The 7,181-nt window shown below is 38.4% G+C and overlaps 1 non-coding gene across 1 annotated transcript; it reads left to right on the forward strand.

Moving 5' to 3' along the window:
• The first annotated feature begins 2,773 nt into the window (after window positions 1–2,773).
• LOC118760039 (U6 spliceosomal RNA) lies at window positions 2,774–2,880 on the forward strand. The gene has a single exon (XR_004996536.1). It is a non-coding gene; the product is annotated as a U6 spliceosomal RNA (small nuclear RNA).
• Window positions 2,881–7,181: the final 4,301 nt, after the last annotated feature.

Genomic DNA, 7,181 nt, shown 5'->3' on the forward strand with positions numbered 1-7,181 from the left:
TTATGTAAAAGAAATGTGTTCAGAGTTTTCCTGTGATTTGGAGAATACATTGGTTCAACCTCAGCTGATGAAGGCAGAGTAATTCAGGACATTGAGGGCAGAGGGCTACTTGCAATGTCTCTGTCCTTCACTCATCCTTGGCTTTCCTTGCCATCCCAGTGGAGGAAGGAGCAGGGTTAGAATTGCCTGGGGTTAGAATAGACAGAAAAGACAGTAGCTGGCAAGTATTTTTACCTTTTCATGAGAGTGAATGCTTGACTGTCCTCTTTAGTGGTGTTTGCATTCTTTTAAATCCATAGTTTGAGAATAGGCTTTTTGTGTAGTGATTAAGATTGTTTGAGATGGCCATGTTCTGTTTTGGAATCCCGGGCTCAAGAACCAGCTCCACTGGCAGTTCTAGATTATTGTTAATGTGTACCTGGATGGCAAAAGGTGATGATGGGAGGCTTGGATTGAGTTCCAGGCTCCTCTGACTTTTGGCCCCCAGTTTTGCCTTGACCTAGTCCTGGCTGCTGCAGTCATTTAAGAAATGAACTAAGCAGGCAGGGGAGTCATTTCTCCCTCTCTCTCTTTTTTTCTCTCTCTCTTCCTGTCTCTCTCTCTCTCTCTCTGCCTTTCAAATACATAAAAATAAATTTTTAAACCTAGACAAAGGATACTGACAACCACAAAGAAAGCAATAACAATGACCTATACATATGACAAGATAATCACTCTTCTTACCAATTAAATACATTAAAAATAAATCCTTGGTTTTATTTTAAACATCTTTCAAGCACTAAATTTAAATATTTTCCTTCCCAAAACTTTTTAATTACAAAAATCACTTGGGATGCTTGTGGACCCCAATCTGTACCCTTGACATCCTGATTCAGAATCTGGATTGGAGATTTTGAGAGAGGAGGCTGCGAGAAGCTGGTGTGGAGAATGCTTAGTGCAAAATGTCCAGAATTGATGACTAAATGTGAAAGTTGGAATTACTCCACTAAATTTTTAATATAGAGAAAATGCCAGCAGAAATGTACATACGTAAAGTTTTTCCCCCGAAGTTCTCAGCATCATGTCTCTGGACTCAGTTTCATAGCAAAGACAAAAAAATCCCACATTTATTTTCATATAACTCTTATAATGCTGCATGTTATCCACAACATAGGCTATTAGTGGGAGCACCTAAACTTGTGTAACTGGCAGCCAACTTGGAAGAGTGCATTCAACTCATAAAAAAATCCTTCCTTGATATGGTTATTATAAGGTTTAAATTGAGGTTTGGCAAAGAAAAGTAATTCAGAATGACTTTGCTTTCAGTGACCTATATATTGCCTTCTTGAACAATTTATAACATGCTTGTTTAATTCTATCTTTAGAGTCTCAGAGAAAAAGCGAAATTTTGCAATGTGGCTCAAGCATTTTTAAAAAATGGTCATTTCAGCCCTGTAGGATAGAAAAAGGCAATCTCTTCTTCGCCCATTGCAAGAGTCATGACTTACAACTCATAACAAAAGGTTAACAAAAGGAAAGCACAGCAAATTTATTTACTATAATTTTATTTGACACCAGAATCTTCAGAAACGAAGACCCAAAGATGCAGGGGAAACTGATGTACTTTTATGCTAAATATGATGAAAGCAGTGGGCAACTGTGGAGAAATATGAATGAAACAAAAGGGCATGTGGCCTAATGACATTAAGCTGGAGAGAACCCAGCCAAACGTGTTTATTCATCTACCTTCTGTGTTTCTGGGTGACCTTTGCACCCATCATATGAACATACCCTGGGTGCTGAGAGGAGCTCAGAGAGGGAGCATGTGTTTCATGGCTTGCTTCAAGGCAGGGCAGTTCTAGTGACTGTGACTCTTTTAAGAGGAAAAAAGGAGATGGCGGACAGGAGGTCAGGAGATCATAGGCACCTTTCTGCTTCTGCAACCCTCCCAAAGCTCTTAAATACAAAATACTCAGTATACCAAGGCAACATACTCTGGAGTATCATGTTTTGAACCTCAACACCCCAGATTTGTCTGTGGTCAGAAGCAGCAACTTATACCTGTGATTTTATATACTGACAATTGCAAACAGATCCCTTTGTAATTATATTCAGTTGTTTAGCTATTGAGGAATCTATAGTTCAAACTATAAGGCATGGCCGAGGTTCTCAACCGAGCTTCAATTAGCCTCCTCTGAGCCTTCTTCTCAACCAGGTCTCAACCCTAGGTTTGCCTTTGTTGAGTCAACTTAGATAGTGATAGGATTCAGGACACATGCCCCCAAATGACAGCATCTTGACATATTGAAAAGTTAAAGGTGAAGGAATGTATGAAATAATAGATGCAATGCAAGAGGATTTTCTGATCTTCCACTAAAGCAAATCATCAGACTCTTGTGAGATGTGCCTTCCCTAAGGTTCCATTGTTAAAGTTACATTAGTATGGACAAATAAAGCTTGTCAGTTGGCTGGTAGTAAAATGATTTGCAGGGACCAACATTTGTGGTATAGTGGGTCAAACCATGTCCTGAAGCACCCACATCCCTTATCTGAGCCAATCCATTTCCCTGCTGTTGTGCCTGGGAAAATAGAGGAAGATGCTCCAAGTGATTTGAGCCCTAGGATCTACGTGGGAGACCTGGATGAAGCTCCTGGCTTGTGGCTTTAGCCTGGTGTGGTCCTGGCTGTTGGCAGCCATTTGGGGAGTGAACCAAAGGTAGAAAGTTCTCTCTGTCCCTCCTGCTCTGTAACTCTGCCTTTCAAATAAACAAAATAAATATCTTAAAAAAGATTGGTGCTTGCTTTGGCAGTACATATACTAAAATTGTAACAATTCAGAGAGTGTTAGCATGGCCCCTGTGCAAGGATAACATGCAAATTCATGAAGTGTTCCATATTTTTCGACTGAACACCCTAAAAAAGACTTAGAAATATATCCCTTTTATCTCTAAGTTTTCCTTTTGTTAACATTTACATTTTCTTTGTTTTTGTAGTATAATATTAAATAAATGATAATCTTAGGGAATAGTATCACCAGTTGTCTCATCATAGCTAGATAAAATTAATCTTAAAATGAAGGTCATCAGCCTTGCTTGTATGTAACTGATATTGGGTTTTTGAAGCACTTCTCCTAACCATCCAGTTGGATGGGAAGGGAACACAACGTTTTCTGAAACAACAAGCCATAGTGGTTGTGGAAACCAGCTGATCCTGGAAATCAGGAAGTTTGAATTGTTTAACTGGCCACACCATCGGCCAGACAAACAGCTGCCATTTACACATGTAATCTCTGTCTCTCAGACTCCAATTTTATAAAAATATAGAACTAAAATTCTTGCTTTAATCTGTTCTTCGTTTTGGGATTTGGAGTCTGTTGAATGTGAATTTTTACTCCCTCTGCTGGTGAGTGAGAGTAAAACAGTAAAGTAAGTGACTTGATCTAATCTATTCAATGATATAATGCCCTGGGGAAATATTATTAGAGTTTGCATTTTAGGGCCCTGCAAAGTTGCCTAGTAGCTAAAGGCCTCGTTTTGCATGCGCCAAGATCCCTGCTTCCCATCCAACTCCCTGCTTGTGGCCTGGGAAGGAAGTTGAGGATGGCCCAAAGCTTTGGAAACCTGCACCAGCGTGAGAAACCTGGAAGAGGCTCCAGGCTCTCTGGATCGGCTCAGCTCTGGCTGTTGCGGCCACTTGGGGAATGAATCATGGGATGGAAGATCTTTCTCTCTGTCTCTCCTCCTCTGATTTTGCAATGAAAACAAGTTCGTGTCCCAGCTGCTCCACTTCCCATCCAGCTTCCTGCTTGTAGCTTGGGGAAGCAGTGCAGACTCCCTCCCAGTGTCTGCAAACGTAGGAAACTGCCAGGAGCCAGAGTCAGGAATCAAACTCAGGTATTTGTGGCTAAACACCAACCTCCATATGGTAGCAATGTAGGTTTTAATGATATTAATTACATTTTAGGTTAGAAAAAATACAATTTAAATTCATTTCGGTTTTTAAATTTCTTTTAACATTCTTAGTATGCAGTTATTCTGAAACCTGTACTTGTATTTTGTACAAAAAATTCAATTCATAATAACTGTAAGCTTTTAAACTTATTTTTAATTACACTAGGAATTCTTATATTTTTGTAGTTTTCAAGCACCTGCAGCAAAAGAGAGACTAATCTTAGAATTTCCACAGGCACATCCCCCAGCTCTATCACTAATCACCATTTGCCTGCTTTTGCTTCATCTGTTTCCTTCTCCACTCCTTCCCACTCTCTGGATTAGTGTGAATTTCAGATGAATACTTCAAAACATGTTACTGAACAACGAAAGTTCTTTAACATAAACACAGTATTATTTATTAATAAATGTAAAAAATAATGTTACTATCAAAAGGAAGAGGGATGACATGAAAGAGCAAGACATTCAGTTCCATTGAAACTGAACATTTCAGATGCAAATATTAAATTCATTGCCTTTCAAAAAAAATCAGGAGAGAGACAGAGACTTGCTTTCATCTGCTGGTTCATTCCCCAAATGTCTACAACAGCCACAATTGGGCCATGCCAAAGCCAGAAGCATGAAATTCCAAGGGCCCAAGTAATAGAATCATCATTTGCTGCCTCCTTGAGTGTGAATTAACAGGAAGCTGGATCATAAGCCAGGATCTGGGATTGAATCAGGCATTCCATTATAGCATGTAGACATTTCAAGCTGCTTCTTAACTGCTGTGTCAAAGGCCTTTCCCAATAACTAATTTTTAAAAGTTATTTTTAACCCCCATGTTATTCTTTTTCTTATCCTTAAGGCCTAATAATCTTGGCATATTGAGAACCAGCAGTAAGTATTTCGGAATAAATGACTCTCCAAGGATATTCTTCTAGACTTAGGGCAGTAAAAAATACATTCTGTCGTGTATGTTCTGTCTGATAGCATGTAAAACAAATTGAGTTTCTAGAGCAAGTTAAGATTATTTCCACTCAAACTTATAAGTCAAACTCCAGTTAATATTTAATGGAACCTAGAAATAGTTAAAGGGATTTAATTTAGGTAATAAAATGTTTGAAGGTCCTGCAGTGGACATGAGTAAAAGCCTGATTGTTAACATTTCCAATTCTGTAACTTGCCTTTGACTCCATTTTCAGAGAATAGGTTTGCTGGTGAAAAATTTGCAGAGTAGAGTGACACCTAATGCAATTCATTATAGGGAATGAGTGGCTGGTTTCAAGTAAGGAGTCAAGAGTTGATCCTAATGATGAGGAGATTTCTCCCAAAGGGATGGGGCTCTTTAGAGGGAGAATGGTGATGGGAATCAGAATATGCCATCTCCAAAAATTCCTCTTTGGCATATGAATTATTTTGAGTGAAAAGTAAATGAGAACTAGTATACATAACCATTCTCTAACTTCCTAAAGGTAGAACACAATTCCCCTTTTTTGTTAATGTTGTTTGTATTTGTAAAGAATATAGAAAAAGGACTTTACCACCTCGACTCTCTTGGAGTACAATTCCCCATTTGTAAGTTGTTTGTATTTGTAAAGAAAATTTTCATGTATAAAGTTCTGTCTATACCAATAATAAAGCTTTTCTTTGCTTCCAGGAGATAATTGTTACCACCTGAGAGACTCTGACCCGAATCCAAGATGAGCCTTTTTTCATAAAACACCTCTACACCCCTTAAACCCCGCTTTCCTTACTTGGCATTCTCTTCTAGAATTCCCAAGCCATTTTCCTTCATTTAGCTTATGGTGACTTAAAAGCCTCAATTATCTGGCAGCCTTAAGTATCATTTCTTTGTGAAATGCTCATGAATATATGTGTAATTACCTTTTATTTTGTTGAGATTTTATCAGTTTGATCTGGAGGTCCTTTCATTAAACCTGGGTTACAATAGAGGAAAGCTTTTTTTCCTCTCTCTACAATGGAAATCTGCAAGAGAATTTTTTTTTTTACCATTTTAATTTCCCCAATTTTAATAGTAGAGGAGAAAGTCATAGTACACTTGATCTTAGTCAAAAGGCCTAGAAGCGATGAGAAAGTCATACCTAAGCAGACGAAGAATTATATAGATAACTTGGGGGAAAATAACCTACTCTTGACCATATAGAATGATATCTGTTTATGCTGATAACATTTGCCTTTAGTTAGAGCATTCCTTATTTGATTTCTGGGAAGACGTTATGAAAATGTTAATTTGTTAGGTTGTTGTATTGCACTTAATGCCAGAAAACAGTATATGTGTCTCCAAATAATCAGTTATATTCTGTTCTGACATCCTCACAAGAATGATGAGTCCGTGCTACTTGTTGGGAGAGACTTTACTATTTCCTACCACTTTCTGTGGCTCAGAGACTTCTTGAAGCTTTCATTTTGCTCCAGGCTCTAGCCAGTCAAGTTTTCAGGAGCTTCCTCATTATGTTAGCTCTCTGAACATTCTCCCTTCCCACTGCACAAGGAAGGAACTCTTTGATGTTTTATTTATCTGCAAAAGTTGAGAGTGATGTTAGCCACACACAGCAATTGCCTGTCAGTCACATGAGTCTCCACATGGTTGAACTCCAGATGGAACATGGTGATAATTACTTTTTCAGAGAGTTTGAGAGTCCTTGTCTGAGTATTTACTGATTCATTTCCTGTGATTACATGCAATCTGTTTCTTTAATAAGGGCTTCAGCATTTTCTGGCTGATCTCCAAATCTAATAATCAAAGGACCATCTTACTTCTAAATACGAATCATTTCAATGGGCTCAAAACTTTGGGTTTGGGATTTTTCCTATTTTCTTTGAAGGGATTCACAGGATACCAGGCCCGAGCATGCTATTGTGCATAAGAATTATTTTTAGCTGAGAGCAATGAAAATGAACCAGAGACAAGGAAAACTTTTTATCAGATTCTCTAGGGTGATTAAGTGATTTTTATTTCAAGAAGTATTTGTTTATTTGAGAGAGAGTCAGTTAATTGTTTGCAGCAGCCTGGAAGTTGAAGCTTGGGACCAAGGATTCAATTCAGACCTCTCACAGTGGTGACAGCAACTGAGGTACTTGAGTCATGACTTGTTGCCTCCCAGGATCTTCACTGGTAAGAAGGTAGATTCAGAATTCAGAGCCAGAAATTGAGTTGAGGTATTCCAAAGTAGTATAAAGTCACCATAATAAACATCTTTGTCTTCAGACCACATGCCCACCCCTATCCCACCAAGGTGATTTTTTTTT

The sequence above is a fragment of the Ochotona princeps genome, chromosome 11 (assembly GCF_030435755.1).
Source record: "Ochotona princeps isolate mOchPri1 chromosome 11, mOchPri1.hap1, whole genome shotgun sequence".
NCBI lineage: Eukaryota > Metazoa > Chordata > Mammalia > Lagomorpha > Ochotonidae > Ochotona > Ochotona princeps.